Genomic DNA, 23,032 nt, shown 5'->3' on the forward strand with positions numbered 1-23,032 from the left:
GTGGTGGTGGTATTGGTGGTGGTAGAGGTATTGGTGGTATTGGTGGTATTGGTGGTGGTTCTATTGTTGGTGGTGGTATTGGTGGTGGAAGTGGTATTGGTGGTGGTGGTATTGGTGGTGGTGGAGGTATTGGTGGTGTTGGTGGTAGTGGCATTGGTGGTGTTGGTGCTGGCAATGGTGGTGGTAGTGGTGGAGTTGGTGGTAGTGGTGGTGGTGGTATTGGTGGTGGTGGTATCAGTGGTGGTTGTGGTGGTAGTTGTGGTATTAGTGGTGGTATTGCTGGTGGTATTGATGTTGGTTGTATTGGTGGTGGTGGTATTGGTGTTTATGGTGGCATTGGTGGTGGTAGTGGTTTTGGTAGTATTAGTGGTGGTGGTGGTATTGGTGGTAGTATTGGTGGTGGTATTGGTATTGGTGGTGGTGGTAGTGGTGGTGGTGGTATTGGTATTGGTGGTATTGCTGGTGGTGGTATTGGTGGTGGTGTTGGTGGTTTTGGTACAATACAAGCAGCGGTAGTAGTGTCTAGAAAGGTCGCACCTCAGAAAATGTGCAAATAGACTGGGCAGTCACACGCATAGTTAGCTCTCCAAGTAAATAAGAACATTTAGAATAAATTATTAAGGTGCCACTAAGGTTAAAGGTGTAGCCTACTACCTTGGGTGCACAAATACACAGGTACCAACGACAGTCACTGTGCAATACAATACAACCTCATTCTACCCCGGCACTCTAAATGTTATATCCCTCCAAATATGGAACCTTAATAATTTCATAACATTGAATCTCCAATTTATCACAAGCAAACAGAGATGAATTTGTACAAAAAACTTTCCTTTCTTTAATTAATGCAGATATTCTTAAAACATTAACATTTTAGTCAAGACTGTGTATGGTCCTATTTTCAAACTAATACATATGGGAAGATATTATACAAAAAAACTACACGCTCTTAATCAAGATGCGCAAGAACAGCCGAGACGTGTTTCGTCACATCCAGTGACTTCCTCAAGGCAGTAAAGATAATGACAAAAATTCATACACACTATAAGTCTCAATATCTTATATATCCGAATTTTATAAGAACATTATCCAACCCATAATCTGAAAGTGGGTTCTTTGTAAATATTGGGTGAAACCAAAAAGAAGAGAAGATCCTGAAAAGTAAAATGCTTAGTGGTTAAGTTAAAAGCAAATGTGCATGCCTACCGTGATCAGAATTAGTAGAATTCTACTTCAAATGGTAGACAGAAATTTTCTTAAAATTAAAAGGAAAAAGGAAAAAAGTAGAAGTGCTATGAGAACACAGACCCAGAACCTAAATAGTCAAAAAGACTACATTAAAAACAATATATAGCAATCGTATGTGACATCCAGTGTGAAACGTGTTCCTCACGGAAAAGGTTCCATCAACGGACCTTTCTAAAGTAGATTTGTTCCTCATGAAGACGAACGACCCTGCTTCTTAGTTTGTGCAGGATGCGATTATAATGGGGAGTTCAACTTTGTTTTAAAAACTAAAATCAGAACACAAGAAGTTCATAGGTTTTAACAATACTAAAGTTCTTCTTACTCTTTCTTATTGTTTACAGCAGTTGTCCATTATGTACTTACTTTCATCTACTTCCCAGAGAATTTCCACCCTAATAGATAAACAAAGGATCCGGAGATCAGGCTCAGGTGCTATCTCTGATGCTTTTATCATAAGTCCCTCGTTAACAACAAAGAAGAATAAGGTTGAAACCATCCATTTTATCCCATATCTGTCCACTTTGATTATAGATAACCCCATTAAACTTACGTAATAAATCTGATCGCAAGGTACGATGTATTTAACATTCGTCCACAGCGCAATAATAGTTGAAGCCCAAAAATAATTCAAGGGTATGTTGGTCTCAGCATGCTAGTCGTAGTTGCGATCTTTACATACCAGGAAATCCGTATGTCCCTGTTGGTTGTACATTGAAGACAGCGTTGTTAGACAAATTACCATTGGCACCTCAAGTTCTAATATCTAGGCAATTCTTATTTCCATTTTAAACTTACTCCAAGTTCTATTCGCAAAATCGCGTCCGTCTTTCAAATATGCCATATCGGGCTACAGTAGGCCCCTGTAACATATAGACACAAAATGGATAGAGAATTGCAAGACATTTTGAGTGTCCATGGGTATATACTGTAATATTTTCACCGACCCGATACCCTCTAATCACAAAAATGGTTTCTTTTTTTTTTTTTTCTTTGCAGTAAACACAGAATTCACAGCATAGGAGATGAAAATACAATGTGTAGCAACCCCCCCTTCCCTCCCTCCCAAGGCTGAGAATATACAACGAGTGCCAGATCTTTAAAAGCCTATAGTTATATATCATGTTAGAGCAGAAGTATCAAAGTCCAAAATATCCAAATACGATATAAAGCACTACAGCGAGCGGTTGGGCAGAAAAAATTAATCGATATGGCTAAAAGCACATGATAAAGTGTCCAGTGCTGCAGTACGTCATTCGAATAAGAACACCACAGCAGGATAAATATTGATCATTGTGGCAAGAAAACATGAGATAAAGTGACCAGTGCAACAGTACATCCTTAAGAAGAAAAACACCACAGAAAAATATATATTAAACAATGTGGCTAAAAAGCATGAGATAAAGTGACCAGTGCAACAGTACATCATTGAGAAAAAAAGCATCGAAGCAGAATGAATAACACATATTTAGGTAAAAACGTTTCCTAAAACTGCGATCCTTAAGCGCTATCCTCACTTGCTTCAGGGTTTGACAGGTTAAGCCAATGAGTAAGAGGCTCCCAAATGACTAACCCTTTTTTTTTGCCCGGTGACCCTTTTTGGAATAGATTGACTTTTCAAGAGAAAAAAATTGAATAAAACCGAGCAAGCCAGTGCGCAAATAATGGGGGGTCAGGGTCCAACCAGGCAGACGCAATGCAGAGCCTGTAGGTAGCCATGGCAACGAATATTAAGGCCCCCCGTTCTTTCTGTCTATTAAGTCCTGTATGCCAAGTAAAATGGTGGAGGGTGTTAAAAGTACATTTGGGAGTAGCACTTGACCTAGGAAGGATTGAATTTTATGTAGTAACAGTCCTAGTTTTACATATGTAGCTAACATGTGGATTGAGTCAGCGCTGAACTCTGCACAGCACGGGCAGTGTGTACCTTTCCCGGTCCCCCATTTCGCTATCCTGGAGGGAGTGAAATATAAAAAAAAACAAGTTTTGTAAAACTGAGCCTGAAGACTAGCAGACAGCAAATCATTTTGGGCGAATTTAAGGGCCAAGCAGAAAACATTGTTAGAAATATTCAGTTTTTGTTGCCACTTAGATGAAACTATAGACAGATTGTCAGGCATTAAGCTATTGAGGAAATTGTAAATAAAGCCAATGTGTGGGGGTGTAATCCTGCAAAGTTTCCCGATCAATTCACAGTTACCAAAGCCTGAAGGCCCCCCTGTCTTCTGCAGGAAGAAGGACTTAATAGCAAGATACTAAAAGGAGTCCCTATTGTCTAGATTGTAGATGGATTGAAGTTCTTCAAAGGACAAGACCTCCTCGATTGAGCAAAGGTCACCTCATTTCTTTACCCCCTTATCTATCCAGGTTTGTAAGTACGGTGGTCCAAAGATATCCGGTAGATTGTGGTTATTCTTAATAGGAGTATAAAAATTCAATTTACCGATACCTAGATTCTTACGAACGGTAGAAAAAACCTTGTACACACCTAAGAGGGTCTTGAACTTGACCCTTCTATAATATCCGAATTCCAGCTGTCACCACAAGCTACCCCAAGCGTCGGGACCGAGCAAAAGTTCGAAGGGTGAAGGTAGACCTACAGCGGGAGTTGGGGGAGAGTCTTACAGCAGTATAGGACATGATTGTAAAACAGTAGCCCAATAATATATTCTTAAATTGGGTAGAGACCACCCTCCTCTTTCCCGGGGTAGGGACAAGAATTTGTATGCCCTCCTAGGTTGAGAAAATGCCCACACAAACTGAGGGAATACCCTATCAAATCTTAAAAGTGTTGACTTATTGAACTCTAAAGGTATGGCTCTAAACAAGTATAACATTTTGGGGGAAAAAAATCATTTTTAGCACATTGCAATGACCAACGATGGAATGGTGGAGATTTTTAAGTCGGCTCAAGGCTTTCCTTGTCTCTGAGACAAGAGAGTCTATATTCTGGCCAACTATCAGGTCGGTATCAGCCAAGATGTCAATGCCTAAGTATTTCGCTTTGGCCACTACTCTTCCATCTTTCCAGGTGACATTTTTGTTGATTATATTTTGGGTTTTCCCTTTGTTTGGTTTATATCCTGATACGGAACCGAATAAGTGGGCCTCAGTCTCAATTTCTAGAATGGCTTTCTCCGGATCCGGCATGACCAAGGCCAAATCGTCAGCGTAGGCCATGATTTTAGTTACTAGGCCAAATCTACTCACTGCCGGTATAGCCTGGTTTCCTTCAAGTTTTTTAATGAATGGATCGATGTATATGGCAAAGAGTAGAGGGGAGCAGAGACACCCTTGTCGGGTCCCCCTCGAGATTTTTATTTGTTTTGTCAGTGTCCCATTAGTAGACACCCTAGCCATAGGGGTAAGGTATAATGCCTTAATGGCCTGGATGGCATTAGGCCCAAAATTCATTCTCTGCATGACGCCCTAGAGATAATTCCAGGAGACCTGATGGAATGCTTTTTCGACATCAAGGAGTATTACAGCCATCGGGTCCCCTGAAACCTGTGCAGCGTCAAGCAGAGTAATAACCCTTCGAATATGCTCAGTGGTGCCATTGGTGGGTATAAACCCGTGCTGCCACCTGGACACGAGCCCTTCAATTCTGGCCGATAGTTGTGTGGCAAAAACCTTGGAGTATACCTTTGAATCACCTAATAAGGGTGATTGGGCGATACAAACCCATTTCTGTTGGAGCTTTGTCTTTTATAAGGAAGTCAATAATCTTAGCTATGGACTAAGATTGAGGAGGAGTGGCACCATGGAAGATTTGCGTCACTACAGCACTAAAAATATCTTTAATTTGGGAAAGGAAGACCTTATAAAATTCAACTGGAATACAGTTGGGCCCGGCAGCTTTCTCATCGGGTAGATTGGTCAGAGCCTTGGCGATTTCATCCCACGAGGGAGGGGCCTCAAATTGCTCCCGCTCCTCTCTGCTAAGGGATGACAAGTCAATTGGGTACAAATAATTATTAAAGTCAGGTTGCCCATCCAATTGGGAAGCCGCGGTTTCCTCCGAATATAAGCCCTGGAAAAATTTGCAGAAGGCAGTACAAATTTCTTACGGATTGCTAGTTATGACTCCTGAGGAGGTCCTAATTTTTTTAATTTCATTAACGGTGGTCTGTTGTCTGGTTCTCATTGCCAACTGATGGCCTATCCTTTCGCTACACTCGTATGCTTTTTCTTGTGTAGCAGCCCACTTGGAGGCGGCTTTCTCGGCCAAAATTGAGTAGATCTCGGCCCTGGCAGCAGCGACTGCCAATTGAGCCACTTCTACCTCCCCCTTGGATTGAACTACCACAATAAGGTTTTCCTCTGTTTTTGCTAATTTTGCGTGTAACTTTGTCAGCTGTGCCGTCTCCTGCCTGTTTTTCCTCAGTGAAAATTGTACGGTTTCGCCCGAACACAAGCTTTTAGTGTGTCCCAAACTACCATAATGGGGGCTGAGCCTAGGTTATTATCAAGGAAGGTCTGTATCCAATGTTTCATATGAGTCAGATAACCTTCATCTAACAGGAGTGCTCTCTCAAAGCTCCAGGATGAGATTTCCTTGCGGGTGATCAGACCCTGAATATTAAAGCTTAAGGGGTTGTGATCTGAAAAGATGCGGGGAAGCAGATCAATTTCACTGTTATGGATTAGAGAGGAGGAGACCAAGAAAAAATCCAGGCGTGCAAAGGATTTGTGGGGTGCGGAAAAAATATGTGAAGCCTGGCAGAGTTGAATTTAAATGAGACCAGGCATCCACAAGCCCATGAATATGCAGAAGATTTTTAAGAGCTTAAAGCATTTTGGGTTTGTGAGTAGTGAGCCGGACATGGGAATTTGACCCCCAGTTGCAGGGCAGATTAATATTAAGGTCCCCGCAAAAGATGACAGGGAGGGGTCAATGTGCCAATTTTGCCGAGACCCAGTCTAGCACGCTAGGGTCATCCAGAACACTCCCATAAATAGAGCAAAGGGTGAAAGAAAAGGCAGGGGTTATACGACATTCTGCAAACACCCATCTTCCTTGGGGATCAGATTTGACTTGAGTAGACTGAGGTAAACAATTATAGCATGCTAAAATAGCAACGCCCCTCGTTTGAGTCCCTTGAGAAGTTCCCCCAATAACCTTATATCCCAGAGTATTTAAAAGATGCAACTGAGAGCCTTCTATGTGTGTCTCTTGGAGGCAAACAATGTTGGCCCCCATCAACCGTAAGCTCTGAGCTACCTTCTGCCTTTTTCAAATATCGTTCAACCCACAAATATTCAGAGAAATGATTTTAAGATTTGTAGTATTCATCAAAGTTTTAAAGGAAAGCACCCCCCATAATGAAACACTGTAGGTAAATGTGCACAGTATGCATACAATATAAAAACAACATCCCTATTATGTCCATAAGCCATAAAGCCAATATAGATGAAGCACATCAAGTTGCATAGCCCTATTCGGACTATAAGACAATCTAGATATAGTTTTGGCATATGACTGCTCGTACAAATTAAACATTAGGCACATCAAAAAAGCAAAAGCAACTATTTTACATTCAGCCTTCCTCCCCTGAGCACCCGCCCCCCTCCCAACCTTACTCTAACGCCCCGAATTCTCCGCCACCCTCCCCCCCAAAAAATGAGCAATCAGGAAAACCCTGATTGATAGATACCTATTGTAACACCCCGCCACCCGTCCCTTGCCATGTTAGATAAGCCCATGTTTAACATACGGCATATATTAAAACATCAGGCCGTTTCAAATTTTAACAAAGAGGGCTCAAGGGAGGCCATCTAATTCCTGTAGCCTAGAACCGGCCACCCCCGGGGAAGGACAAGAGCTAGCGAAGAAAAGAAAAAGAAGGATAGCAAGCGAGAAGAAAAACTAGATGGAAAACGAAAACAGAAGAAGGGAAAAGAGAAAGTAAAAAAAAAAAAATTCAGCATAGCCCTTATCCTGAGTCTCTTGATCGAATGGCTTTTTACTGAGAGTAGACCAGATGCTTTTTTGGAGGCTATCCTATTGTTAAAGTACATTTAAGAGATGTCAACTATCTAACCAGCGAAATTAACTATAACCACACTAAGCCAGGATTAGCATTAATTTGGCACTTTTCTGGCCTTGAGACCAGTGAGAAACTATTGAGCCTTGATTTCTGAAGTAAAAATGTGTGAAGCGCCGTTCAGGATGACCTTCAGCTTAGCAGGGTTCATGAGGAAGACCTGTGCTCCCAGTTGTTGAAATGGGGCAATTAACTGGTGAAAGTGTCATCTTTGCTCCACGGTTACATGACAAAAGTCAGGTTTTGCTGCCAGACTCCTTCTTTAGTGTAAAGGGGGAGTGGTGAGCTTGTTGGACTTCGTGTTCCCAGCACCACTCGATCAATTCGGGGAAGGCTCCCCTGAGAAGTTTTATGATGTAGCGCTGAGGATCTTCCCCCTCCACACCCTCAGGAATCCCAAGAAGGCGCAGGTTATTTCGGCTTTGCCTGTTTTAATTTTCTTCCAATTTCCACATGACGTCCGTCATGCGATCACCTGGGAAGCACATTGGCTTTTGAGTAGTACGACATCCGATTCAAGGCTTTCAGTTTGGCCTTCCACCATGGTCACTCTTTCGCAGATGTCGGAGCAGGTTTTGTTAAGTTTCCGGAGACTCCCCTGTAGTTTTTTAGCAGCACATTTAGCCTGTTGACTGTCTACCCGGGCTTCTTCCTGAAATTGCTTGATTGAAGACAATATATCGGCCAAAGAGGGTTCTGCGGTCTGATCTTATGGGGCACAGGCCATCTTTACGGGTGCGCCATTGGGGGAAAAAGAAAGGTGAGACCCTGAGTAGTCCCATTTAAGATGATCTCTCTTGTCTGGCTTCTTCCCCCTACTTTTAGCCCCATGGTATTTCTGTTTTTGAACCGTACTTTTCCCTTTAGAAGCATTACTGAAATTGGATTCAGAGAGGTCGCAATCACTGGATGAAAAAGAACTTGCTTCGGCCGGAGAATTTGAACCATCTGAGACCGAGAAAAAGTGCTCCCCAAGGGGATCTGGAGAACCAGGATTTTGTAGCCATTGTGTATTAATATTTTTTACAACAAAAGCATCGGCGGGCGAGGGGCCCCAGATACCGTGATCCTGGGTAGTTGGAATCAAACTAGAGTCAACACCGGTCAGCAGGTCAGTCTCTGCAGGGAGAGCAGGGTCTTCCGTGTTAATATTAAAGGTATCTTTATCGGCTATTAGAGGCCCTTGGTTATGGGCTATCAAGCCGGATTCCATGCCAAGTATGCCGGGTAAAAGAGGAGTAGGTTGTGACTCTGGCTGCGCATCAGGAATCTTGGCCGAGCTGGACGAGACTGTTTTTGTTAAATCACTTTCTCTACTGCCTTCAGAACCATTTGTAAGTCTTGCCCCACTGGCAGGACCTGCATTGGTCACCATCCCCGCAACAGAGAACAATTTGGCAACTGAGGGTTGGGAGGAGCCCCCATCCTTTAGGGCCCCCCCCACCGACAGGTTTGTTTGACGTTTTTTTGGGGCCCGCAGTCTCTCGCTTGCTTTTGGGGATAAAATTCCGCTTCTAGAAAGTGGAGCATTGCAGTTGAGGGGCCGGAGCTGGGATTAGCTGGTATCTTGGCTTTTGCCCCCCGGACCCCGCGAGAAGACATGTTCTACTCACCTGATGAAAAGCACAAATGGGATCCATGAGGGACAGCGTTGAATTGCCAAGGAAAACAGCCAAGCAGCAAAAAGACCAAGCAGAAAAATGGGACCGCTCCACCCCCCCAAGGGAGAGACGCAGCACTGTCCGAAAGCCAAAATTGGAAGGAATGCTTACTTCTTGCGCCGCATCCCGAAGTTGTCGGGCTTCTCGGCATTCTCTGAGCTTTTCACGGATGCGGACGCGGAGCTCTTCGTGGACGAAAGGATCCACAGGTGCACCCAAAGCGGCAATCCGGCGTAGACTGATCCTGGCATATCAGTTTCTCCAGGTCAGGCCGCATAGCTGACGGTCGAGTGAACTAGTGGCGCAGGTGGCGGTGAGGCAGGGAATCACACAGGCACCATCTTGCGTAAGAATCCATGTGGTTTCATTGGTAACCATGTGGCCTCCTTATTCTTAGTGGGGGGCAGGTAACTGGGACACAGTAGTTCTCTCAACATTGTGCCCCTTCTTTGTGACACTGTAGGTTTGTGGGCTATGTATTTCTCCACCGATTTATCTAATTTTAAAATGTGCCAGTGTTTCTGAAAGATGTTGTAAATCTGATGACTATGTGTATTATAGTCCGTCACCAAGGCAATTTTACGGTCCTTAGTATGTGACTTGTTTCTCTTTTTGGAATTTAGAAGGCATTGCCTTGATTTCTTTTGTATTTTGTGCCTGGCACATTCCAATACTCTTTGTAAGTATCCTCTGTTATGGAATCTTCCCTCCAATTTCTGTAGTTCCATGTGAAAGACAGTATCCTCACTACAGTTTCTTCACAACCTCGTCATTTCTCCCAAGGGGATGGAGTTTATTTGCAATACAGAGTTGCAAGCAGTAGGCTTATGGAAAAGTCTAGATACAATCCTATTTTCCTTTATGTACAGTACCACATCCGGAAAGTCTATCTTCGATTTACTGATTTTATGCGTAAATTTCAAATTATATGGGTTATTGTTAAGATGTTCCAGTAAGTCTTGAAAACAAGGGTCGCTACCCGACCAGATGATAAAAATATCGTCGATGGAGCGACCCCAATAGATGATGTGTTCAGTGAGTTCAGTATTTGCCCTTTTCCATACCATAAATGTTGTTGCTCAATAATGCCCATATACAGGTTGGCATAGGGGGGTGAACATTTTGAACCCATAGCCACCCCTATGGCTTGCCGGTACCAATTGTCCTGATGTAAAAATACATTGTTTTCCAACATTAATCGAGTTAAGTCCAGCAACATCTGTATGTGTTCAAAAAATGTGGCGTCTCTCTGCACAAGGCAATCCGCCAGGGCTTGTAAGCCCTTCTCCAATGGTATACAAGTATACAATGAGCAGACATCTAACGTGACAAATGAGAATTCACTGGTCCACTCCACATCCTCCAATTTACTTAAGAGATCACTCATGTCCCTTATATAGGAGGGAAGATTGTGTACTAGGGGCTGTAGAAAAATGTCTATGTATTCTGATATGTGCTCTGTGGGGGAGCTAATGCCGGATACTATAGGCCTACCCTGCAGGAGGATACTAGGTTTATATATCCTTAGTAAAATGTACAAACATGGTGCTCTTGGTGTTGAGTTGTAAAGATACTTCAATTCGATGTCTGTAATGTGACCCTGATCTCTCCACATTGTGATTTTCGTGTAAATCAATGATGTAATATCTTTCAAGGGATTACCATTTAGTTTTATATAGGCCAGTCCATCCGTTAGTTGTCTCTCAATTTCACTAATATAGTAAAAACTCAGCATAATAACTATATTTCCTCCCTTGTCTGCCTCTTTGATTATCACATTTTGGTGGTGGTGGTGGTATTGGTGGTGGTGGTATTGATGGTGGTATTGGTGGTGGTAGTGGTGGTGGTATTGGTTGTGGTGGTATTGGTGGTAGTATTGGTATTGGCGGTAGTATTGGTGGTGGTATTGGTGGTGGGGGTGGTTGTATTGGTGATGGTGGTGGTATTGGTGGTGGTGATATTGGTGGTTGTGATATTGGTGGTGGTGGTATTGGTGGCGGTGGTGGTATTGGTGGTGGTGGTGGTGTTGGTGGTGGTGATGGTGCTATTGGTGGTGGTGGTATTGGTGGTGGTGGTATTGGTGGTGGTGGTGATATTGGTGGTGGTGGTTGTGGTATTAGTGGTGGTATTGCTGGTGGTATTGGTGGTGGTATTGGTGGTATTGATGGCGGTATTGGTGATGGTATTGGTGGTGGTATGAGGGATGGTGGTGGTATTGGTGGTGGTTGTGTTGGTGGTGGTGGTGGTACTGGTGGTATCGGAGGTGGTGGTATTGGTGGTGGTAGTGGTGGTGGTATTGGTGGTGATGGTATTGGTGGTGGTATTGGCGGTGGTATTGATGGTGGTATTGGTGATGGTGGTGGTATTGGTGATGGTGGTGGTATTGGTAGTGGTGGTATTGGTGGTGGTGGTATTGGTTGTAGTATTGGTATTGGTGGTGTTGGTATTGGTGGTGGTTGTATTGGTGGTGGTATTGGTGATATTGGTGGTGATATTGGTGGTGGTGGTGTTATTGGTGGTGGTGGTATTGGGGGATGGTGGTGACATTGGTGGCGGTGGTATTGGTGGTGGTAGTTTTGGTGGTAGTGGGGGTGGTGGTGGAGGTGGTGGTATTGATGGTGGTGGTGGTATTGGTGGTGGTATTGGTGGTAGTGGTGGTAATGGTATTGGTGGTGGTGGTTTTGGTGATGGTATTGGTGGTGGTAGTGGTATTGGTGGTGATATTGGTGGTGTTGGTGATGGTGGTATTGGTGGTGGTATTCGTATTGGCAGTGGTATTGATGGTGGTATTGGTGGTGGTGATGGTATTGGTGATGGTGGTGGTATTGGTGGTGGTGGTATTGGTGGTGGTGGTATTGGTTGTGGTGGTATTGGTGGTGGAATTGGTGAAATTGGTGGTGGTATTTGTGGTGGTGGTGGTGTTATTGGTTGTGGTGGCATTGGTGGATGGTGGTGACATTGGTGGTGGTGGTATTGGTGGTGGTAGTTAGGGTGGTAGTGGTGGTGGTGGTGGTGGAGGTGGTGGTATTGATGGTGGGGGTGGTATTGGTGGTGGTATTTGTGGTGTTATTGGTAGTGGTATTGGTGGTAGTGGTGGTAATGGTATTGGTGGGGGTGGTTTTCGTGGTGGTAGTGATGGTATTGGTGGTGGTAGTGGTATTGGTATAGGTGGTGGTAGTGGTATTGGTGGTGGTATTGGTGATGTTGGTATGGTGGTATTGGTGGTGGTGGTATTGGTGGTGGTGGAGGTGCTGATATCGATGGTGATGGTGGTATTGGTGGTGGTATTGTTGGTGGTGGTATAGGCAGGGGTGGTATTGGTGGTGGTATGGTTTTGGTGGTAGTGGTATTGGTGGTGGTGGTAGTGGTATTGATGGTGGTGGTGATATTGGTGGTAGTGGTGATATTGGTGGTGGTGGTATTGGTGGTAGTATTGGTGGTGGTGGAGGTGGTGGTATTGATGGTGGTGGTGGTATTGGTGGTGGTGGTGGTATTGGTGGTGGTGGTGGTGCTGGTATTGTTGGTGGTGTTGGTGGTGGTGGTATTGGTGGTGGTATTGGTGATGGTGGAGGTGGTGGTATAGATGGTGGTGGTGGTGGTATTGGTGGTGGTGGTATTGGTGGTGGTAGTAGTATTCGTGTTGTTGATGGTGGTCGTGCTGGTGATGGTATTGGTTGTGGTGGTATTGGTGGTGGTGGTGGCATTGGTGGTGGTGGTATTGGCAGTGGTGGTGGTATTGGTGGTGGTGTTGTTGGTAATAAAACAGGCCTTTTGAAAACAACCCATCAGGTGGCTTTAGTACAGATGACGTGTAACACAGATATGCTGTTTTCAGATTCAGCCCATGAGCTCAGGATTATGTGCCATCCGGAATTCACACGACTTAATTTGCTAATCATTTCTAAATCCATTTTACTTGGGGGGATTTGAAAGTGAAACAAACACAAGATAATGCCGGGTTAGAGGGATTGAAAGCGAGCACCTGTGTTATGGGGGCAGCCGTGCTGCTTAAAAAAACGCAGGCGGTTTCAGCTGAAGCAGTGCATGTCCGGCCTGCAGTAAGAGAAACTCAATGAAGTAAATAGTGCTTACAGACTAAATAACAGGTCCCATGTAACAACTGAAGTAAAAGGGCCAGTTGTCATGAGAGGGTACAAATGAAGACAAGGACGTACTAAGGAGGGACTAGGAGGTTAAGCCTATTAGCGAATCCAAAGGCAGGATTTACGAAAGAGAATTATACAACCCAATGAAAAATATGGGAGGAGAGTGGACGCGGCTTCTTTCCCATACTGTACTACAGCAGTCTTGCAGAGCGAGCAGTGCATGGGCACTGCTGCTAGGCTCGACCTAAAAATGGGCAGGAGTGTTTGCTGATACTTTGTGCTGCAGGAGGCGAGGCAACAGGAGTAAGGAACAGTTAAGATGTAGCAGCTCATCTGTTAGATTCTGAACTGGTGTCTTTGGGCTGTGGATTATAGATATGTTATTTGTGGTTTTGATAATTGATTGATAAAAATGGTTTAGACACCCCCCTACCCAGCAGTCCCAATCTGGACCACTCTTTATAAGGGGGTTCAGAATTATACTGTGCAAATGGACAATGTTTCAGTCAAGGAAGTGATGATTACTTAAACAAGGTTTGCTAGCAGGAGAGATTGAGCACAGTTTCCAAAATTGTTAGTAGCCCTTTTCTGCATACTAACTTGAAGCATCACAGAAAAAGGGGATTAGTGAAATGTGCAGTATGCATCCCTTCAATTATAATCAATTACTTCTAGTAACTGGGTCCCTAGTTTACTACTGTTAAGTTACGTCAACTTTGAGTTTTGAGTTTCGTTTTCCACAGGTATGTGTGCCTCTGAAGTGCTTCAGCATTTATGTTGGCGGTATTGTCAGTACTTAGTTTGTGAACAAATAAGTGTCAGGGCCCTTGTCAGGAGGCCACTGCAGCTTGCACCACTCATTGGCTCTGCCCATGACAGTAGCAGCACAACTACTGACCATCACACTGTACAAGTGTGACAATTCAGGCTAGTCAAGGCCACCCTAAGCTATAAAAATGGCTTAGTTGGCAGGCATTAGTCATTTTTTATGTATATTGAATTATTTAGTAACTGTTTTTGTGCTCATCTGGAAATTAAAATTAAGCACTGGATATTGCTACTTTTACTGGTCAGCTAAATAAAGTCTCACAAGCTCTATGCATTCTATCAGAGCAGAGGTTCATGACATCAAGGCCCTGAATAAATAGGAATCTTCATAGGAGCTGGTTGGAGAACTTAATCTTAACCCTTTTGGAGATACCTCAATAGAAAGGTGATGCATGTTTGGTTGTTGCCTCCTGACTGGAGCATAAATGGAGGATAAGCAGTTCTGTGGCAGCTAAGAGTGTGTGATTTTAAAATGTGACAAATTCACATAAAGGTTTATATATGGGTTTTGTTATGTGGTGTGCAACATGCAGGGCCGGACTGGCCAGCCGGGCAAGCGGGCAATCCCCCGGGAGGCTGGTTTTGACGCATGGAGGCCGGTTTCGGCACCCAAGAGTCCGTTCTGGTATTCGGAAGTTGTGGTGCGACTTATACGGTCTCATAGTATCTTTCCATTGCTGCCCGTTTTAATTGTTTGGAGCTGTTTTAGGACGCATACACATCCTGCACACGCGCTCGTTTTTTACGTAATCTGTTAAATTTAAAGGGTATTACTTCCAGAGTCTCTCTAATTTTGCAAGCCAAGGGTTCTCTACAAAAGATTAAATCAAAGGTGAGGTAAGGCCATTCCTGCCTCGTTCCCTTGCTGAATTTTAAATACTTGTGTAAGGTCAGTATAGATTTGTATTTGTACTGTTGGATTCAACTGACAACTTTATATTCTTACAATGAATTTTTAGGACCCAGCCCACACCTATGTAGAACTTTTTACAGAGACATTGAGTTGACACATTCAAAAGCCTTGACAGCGTCAACCATGTGTGTGGCGAAAGGTAAAGCGTAAGTATCTGCTATATTAAGCAAAGCAATCAGAACTTGAGTGAGATCACTAATATATCAGCATACCACTCACATTCTGAGATCTCACTATTGGGTCCCTGTTCAAAGCAGAGTCATTTTTTTAAATCAACTACACTGTATCATAAAGCCATTTATCAGAACTCCCCAGCCATTTGAGCTCTAAATTGAAATGGCATCAACCTATTAGTTGCGGCCGCCGCCTATCTTAAGTGGTAGGGTGGCTGCGGGGGGAGGACAGAGGCTTGGGGGCGAGGCTGAAATAATATAAAATAAAAACAATTATATAAAAGACTTACCTGTCGCTCCGCTCCCGCTGACGGCTGCCTCGCTGCTACTCTGCCCGCCGTTGGGCTGGAAGGGGGTGGGCCCTCAGGGCTCAGGCTCCACACCCAATCCAGATGCTGCTCTTACAAGAGAACAGCACCAGGATTGGTTTGAGCAGCCTCATTTGCCCCTCAGATGGTGCATTGGAGCTTGTGCCTTTTCTCCAAACCTGTTGTGTAACACAGCCAGGTTGGAGAAACATAAGCGTACATGTGAGTTTGGCCAGCATAGGATGGTGGGCCAAGCACACATGTGCAGTTATGGGTGCACTCTACTCCTCCTCCCTGACATGTCCGGCCCGACCTGGCCCCACCCTTTAGTTAATGCGGGGCTCAGACTGACAGCATAAATAAAATGACAATAACTATGTTATTGCCATTTTATTTATCATCTGCTGGTGTGGGCTGTGGGGCGACACTCTTCTGCCATTACGGAGAAAATGCCTTGCAACCTATTAGAAATGCAAAATCTATAAATCGATTCTGATTGTCAATACTGAAAGTCAGTGTTGGACCTGGCCCTTTTTGTAGGGTAAGCCCCAAAATGTTTGCCTTCTTCCTCCTATTTTATTTTTCTAACCCTCTTTATGTTGGCTTTAGGAATCTGGGCTCTTTACCACTGTTATAAGTGCTAAAGTGCATGTGCTCTCACCCCTAAAACTTGGTATGATTGACTTGCAACTGTTTGACATATTTAATTTACTTGTAGGTTCCTACTAAAATGGTATCCCATATACCCAGGGACTGTAAATGAAATGCTACTAGTGGGCCTGCAGCACAGTTTGCGCCACCCACAGAGCCTTTCAAACCTGTCTCAGGCCTGCCACTGGAGTGCCTGTGTGCACAGTTTGCTGCCACATTGACCTGGCATTTAGAAACTGCTTGCCAAGCCTTAAACTCCCCTTTGACTACATGTAGGTCGCCCCTAAGGTAGGCCTATGGGCAGGGTGTTTTGTAGGTAAAAGGTAGGGCATGTGCCTTTACTGTGTGGGATGCCCTGGAGCTGACAAATACCCTATTTTGTTTCTCACTACTGGGAGGCCTACTCCTCTCATATACTTGCGTTGGAAATTCCCTTATATATGTGTAAGTGGTAATTCCTGATCTGAAAGGAGTAGTGCTTCTTTGTTTGGTATGTTTAGAATGGTAGTAATAAATCATGCTTGCTGATGTAGGTGGATCTTTTATTACTAGTTTAGAAATGCCATTTTTAGAAAGTGAATATTTGTCTGTGCTTGCAACTCTATGTGCTTTGCAGCCTGACTCCAATCCACTTCTAGGCCTGGTTGTCAACTACACTTTGTGCATACTTTCCGTACAGCCACAACGCAGGAAGGGCTGGGTTTGACAAGAGAAACTTCTGTGCCATTCTGCATACTGATAGTCTTCCTGGGCTAGGAGCGGGGAGCACTTACATTTGTATAAGCTTTGTCCTGCCCTAAGACAAAGAGCTTATTTACCCCATAATGAATGTCTGGATCAAGGGCTGAGTTGAAAGGGGATGTTCTGCACTTCCAAGGTTTCTTTTAAAGTCACCTTTACATCAAAGACATTTTGACTATCTGACCCCATGTTGGCAGCTCACCTTTTGGAACAGGAACCAAGCCTCAATCAGAAGGATTGCTGTGCTGCACAGAGGACTCATCTGAACTGCTCTTCTGCTGTTGCCGTGCTGCCTGCTGGGTGGCATAAAGAATTCACTGGATTGCTTTTCTGCCTGTTGCCCTGCTGTCAGCTGCTCACTAACCCTGTTCTTCCAGATTACTGTTGCTTTGCTAGGAGGAACCGCCACTGGAGCTACCTTCCTTATGTGCTGGCCTGCTGCTTGCTATCGTCCTCTGTGCCCCTAATGTTCTCCAGGGGTTGGTGAGCTGCTTCTAGCCACCCCGTCTGTTGAGAAGCTCAGGAATCAAAGGTATTCTCTTGAAATGACCTGAAACCAGCTGAAAAACACTTGTAAGGGACAATGTGGCGAGCGTCCTACTTCCCACAAGAAGAAGAGCATGTGGAGCGCTTGTGTCCGTGGAGAGAGCGGCACCTGGCAAGTGCGTCGCTTGGTGCAACCCTGGAAGTGCGGGCGCTCATGGCACCTTTTAAAGGTGACCAGCTCCTGTTAAATGTGTTCGTGCAGACCGAGCCATCCGTTGTTGTCTGTACCTCTGACCTCGGTCGGGGACCTGCTTTCTCCCTCGGTAGCTCCGCTGCTGTGCTGTGGCTCTGCCCTTGGCAGGACTTAGTGCAGGTAGGGGTTCGAGCCTCGGCTCCAGACTAAGTTGCACCCGATTTTTAGTTTACTCCGTATTCTCTCTGATTGCCTCTCCCTCATTCTAACTTTTTTCTTTATTGTATCACTTGTTGTGCCTCTCTTTATTGTACCACTTATTGTGCCTCTGTTTTTTATTGTACCACTTATTGTGCCTTTTTGTACCACTTGCTGCTACTGTGCCATTGCTTGCTCGCTCCCTCTGCCCATTTTCCCGCTTCCCCACCCGCCGCTGTTGCCCCCGTGGCCCCTCCCCCCGCTGATTCCCTCCTACCAGCTGTGCCTCCCTCCCCTTCTCTATTTAATGGCAGCCACGCGCAGCGAGCGTGCCACTGGGGTGCCATAGGCAAGCCCGTCTGTGCCCGTCCATGGCCCAACCGCAAACAGCGCCATGAACCCTGGACCTCCGACCATCCACCGATATGACTCAACCACCTTCCTTGCACTCAACCCCGGAAGGAGCAACAACTGACAGATGTCCACACCGAGCACCGCCCACAGACAGTTCTCCTGCCGTCACTGCCGCAGAAACTTCACCACCATCTGCACCCCCACGGCCACCACCCCCGCACCAAACGCCAACACCTCCGAAGCACTGAAGTGCATTCTCCTCAACGTGCGCTCCCTGCACAGACACGCCATGGAGATCTGAGACCTCCTCAACACCCTCTCACCAGACGTCTCCTTCTACACAGAAACCTGGACCTACACTTCCTCGGCCCCCGACATCGCCACCGCCATCCCTGATGGATACAAGATCCAGATGAAGGACCGCCCCAACTGCCCAGGAGGAGAACTCGCCATTGTACACAAGAGTTCCCTCCAACGCTCCTCCTCCTGTACGAATGACCCCTTCTCCACCTCCAAACTCCTCCACTTCTAGATCCAGACTAGCCCTGGAACCACACTCTGTGGCACCCTCACCTACAGACCCCCGGGACCTAGCACCACATTCGCCACTACCATCGTGACCTCATCGTGCCCCACTCCATTGCCTCCATGGACTACATACTCATCAGAGACCTGAACTTCCACCTCAACAACCCCAGCGACCCCAACTCCACCACCCTCCTGGAGAACCTCGCCAACATTGGACTGAAACAGCTCTTCACCACGCCCAACAACATCCACTTCAGCCACACCACACAACCCCCATGGGCGGACCACCACTGTGTACACTTCCATGTCGACAAACCCACGCCACCCAAACCTGCACCACGCCCTCCACAAAGGAACTGGAGCAAAATCACGGAGGAGCAGCTCAACTTCACCATAAACTGCGACACCCCCACCACCTCAACCAATGCCAACCTTGCACCCACTGAACTCCACAGATGGATCTCCAACTGCGCAGACAAGCTCGCACCCCTGTGCAACTCTGACAGACAGCATACCAGAAAGGCCAGCAGATTCACCACCGACCTCCAATAATCTAGACACACCTGCAGATGTCTCAAGAAGAACTGGAGGAACAGCAAAATGTCAGAAGACTACACCACCTACAAGGACGCATGACAGAATACCACCAGCGCATCAGATCCACCAAAAGGACCTTCATCCAGAACAAGATCCTTGCTAACTCCAGCAACTCCAAGGAACTCTTCAGCGTCATCCAGGAATTCACCAAGCCTCCCAGTGAAACCACGGACATCACCCCCTCCCAGGACCTCTGCAACAAGTTTGGATACTACTTCCATCTGAAAATCAAGGGCCATATCAGCGGCCATACACCTGACTCTGAAAAAACTTCCCCCGCCAGTAATGCCAGCCAGCCCACCATCTCCTCCTGGACCCCAGTCACCACCAAAGACACTACCTCAACCAGGAAAATATCCATTCAGGAGCCCCCACGGACCCCTGACCGCTGCACATCTTCCACCAAGCCGCCATCGCGCCAGAACTACAACACGCCATCAACGCCACGTTCAAGACCAACATTTTTCCCGACAATTGGAAATGCACAGAAGTCAGACCCCTGCTCAAGAAGCCCTCAGCAGATCCCACGGACCTCAAGAACTACCGACCCATCTCCCTTCTCCCTTTCACAGCCAAAGTCACAGAGACGGCCATCAACGCCCAGCTAACAAAATTCGTCGAAGAAAACTCTATCCTCGACCCCTCCCAATCTGGATTCTGCAGCAACCACAGCACTGAGACCCCCTACTCACGCCACAGACGACATCTGTAACCTCCTCGACCAAGGACACACCTCATCCTACTCGACCTCTCTGCAGCATTCAACACCGTCTCCCACCGCACACCTACCGCCAGACTCCATTACGCCGGCATACAGGGAGCTGCCCTCGACTGGATCTGCTCCTTCCTCACCGACAGAACCCAACGAGTCAGACTGCCACTCTTCCTCTCCGAACCCATGCAAATCAACTGCGGTGTACCCCAAGGATTGTCACTCAGCCCCACGCTCTTTAACATCTACATGGCCCTCCTCGCCACCATCGTCAAACAGCAGGGACTCAGCATTGTAGCCTACGCCAAAGACACCCTGCTCATCCTCTCCCTCACCAAGGACCCCATCACCACCAGACTCAGCTTCCAGGAAGAGATGAAGGACGTTACAAACTGGATGAGCAGCAGCTGCCTGAACTCAACTTGGAGAAGACAGAGGTCCTCGTCCTCAGACCCTCCCCCTCTGCATGGGACAACACCTGGTGACCCACCACCCTCAGCAGCCCTCCCACCTCCACGCACCACGCCCGAAACATCAGCATCATTGTCAACACCTCCCTCTCCATGAACTGACAGATCAACACCGTCACTTCCAGCTCCGGAAGACCTTCAAATGCATCCCCCAGGAATCAAGAAATACCATCACCCACAGACTCATAACCAGCAGGCTGGACTACAGAAACGCCCTCTACGCCGGGATCAACAAGTCCCTGCTCTGCAAACTCCAGACCATATAGAATACTGCAGCCAGACTGGTCCTCAGCATCCCTCGACACAAACACATCACCCAACACCTGCGGAACCGCCACTGGCTCCCGGTTGAGAAGAGAGACACTTTCAAGATACTCACCCATGCCTACAAATGCCTCCACAACACTGGAAACCAATACCTCAATGAGAGAATCTCCTTCCATTAACCCAATAGAAACCTCTGATCCACCGACCTCACCGAAACTCCGCACATCCACAGAGTCAGAACAGGTGGAAGAGCCTTCTTATACATCGCAGCCAAGACCTGGAATGAGCTCCCTATCAACATCAGACGCGCCCCCTCACTGAACATCTTCAGGAAGGCACTCAAGACCTGACTCTCCGACTGAGTGGAGCTGCCCCCCCAGTGCCTTGAGACCCTCACTGGTGAGTAGTCTGCTTTTAATTCCCCTGATTGATTGATTAATTAAGCTCCCAGGACCTTGGTAGTCACTAGTATGGCCGCCCAGCAAGGAATCTTCAACATGCAGGCTTTAAGAGGGAGGTACCATCCTGCGGCACCATTCCCCTGTGTGCTACAACACCGTTAATCACTATCCACTGCGCAGCTCCTTGCATCTACAAGGTTACATGGCTCCCCAGTTGCCATATTGAGGGAACCTTGGGTTACGAGAGATGACAGCGCCCGCTCTCTAGGCATGCAACACTTTTGGCCCCCAGCATGTGGTCACCTGTGACCTCAGCAGTTATGGCCGGTCCACACTTGGACACCTGCCATATGTTGAGCTCCGCTCAGAAGGCCTGGACCCCTCAGAGTACCAATGAAGCCCTGCCTCTGGTATTTGCCTGCAACTGCCACTTGGCCCCTTTTCACATGGGGACCCAGTGAGGTCTCTCCGCTGGGTTCTGAGTTGTGTGTGCACCCCCGTGGATGCACAAGGGGCACTTACTGAAAGTGATAAGGATGGGGTAAGACCTCAACAGAGGCCCTGTGTTGTTTATTCAGGCACGTGCCAGATTACAATATTCCAGGTAGTGGATGTGCAGGGACACCTGCCACCTACATGGGATACGTTATGACCTTATGAAACTTGGTAGCAGCACTGCACTCTACGTGTGGTATGGGGATACGGTAATTCTTGTGCCTCTGTTCAGAATCTAACATGCATTACATATGCTACTGGTATGATATGCGTAATTTTTATTGTGCATTGTTAGGGTGACAAGTACTATTTTCATGGTATGCACAGTGTTATGGTTCAGACCATTTTGATCCTGACATTTTATTTATAGTTATTTTTACCTCTCCGCTATCCAACACTTCCCCTACTGTTGCACTCACTGGAGTGGGAATAGTAATTTTTATCCCTCCGCTATTCAACACTTTCCCTACTGTTGCACTGACTGAAGTAGTTAATTTAAGTTTAAAGATTTTTAAATAGTTTAATGTTTTAATGTATCATATAATGTGGCGCATATTTTCAAGGATTATCGGCACTTTAACGCAGCCAAAGTCGAGATAAATATATCACCCCATTCACAAGTTGGTGCTAACAGCCCATATCACCAGTTTACCTGCAATAGCAGTCGCAAAAAACATTGCCACAGATGACCCCGACAACTAACGCTAATGAGATGCAGAGTAGGCGTTCCCGTGCAGAAAGCCACGACAACACCACACCTCAACATTCTCAACGACCAGCCAGATCAGCGATAAGAACACAAAACAGGCGATAAGGCGCATTAGCTGCAGGATTTTAACACCTGCTCTTACCTGGTGTAAAGTCAGACGACAACCTGACACCGGACAAGTGAGCACAGCACAGAGCCACACATGAAGAACAACAGATGCCCAGGAGCAACTGAACATGCAGCCCGGAGCCCCAATAGGGCAACAACACCCATTGCCACCACACCCAGGACCCCCCCACATCCCCCGGGCCCCTCCCCCGAGCACACCCTCAGACAAAGAGATATCACATCAACTGTACAAAATCCGGAACAGAACAATTTGCCTGATGTCGCACAATCACAACACCTAACAGACATGTGTGGAAAGAAAAAGGAGAATCATACATTCATCTTAGAATATCCAAATAATATGTTTATTACAGAATTACCCCAAAACAACAAATCTGAAGAGTCATGGCGGGTCTTCTCAGGACATTCTGTAAGTCACAGCCTGCAAGACAAAAACCTAGAAAAGAAGGTGTGTCATGCGCACATCAAAGATCTAGTATGAATCTCTAAACCGGCCTGTATGATTCTCCAATAGATCTCTACAGATTCTGCATTTCCCAATCTAGTTAATTAAAGATTCAATTATTTCATATTGTCACAACATTTCTGTAGAATCCACTTGACTACAGTTTTATATACAAAATATATATTTTTTTATTTGTTTTTACTCTTTTTTCATCTTATCAAGATTTATACATAATTTAGAAAATAGAGCTTGTTAAATTTTATACTCATAATTTGGAATACAGACATTTTTTACAAAAAGAATAATTGTGAGAAAAGACATCCTAGACATCTACAATATAAAAGAAGAAAACATTTGCTATCCATTCATACTTCA

The sequence above is a fragment of the Triturus cristatus genome, chromosome 8, assembly GCF_964204655.1.
Source record: "Triturus cristatus chromosome 8, aTriCri1.1, whole genome shotgun sequence".
In the NCBI taxonomy this organism is placed as follows: Eukaryota; Metazoa; Chordata; class Amphibia; order Caudata; family Salamandridae; genus Triturus; species Triturus cristatus.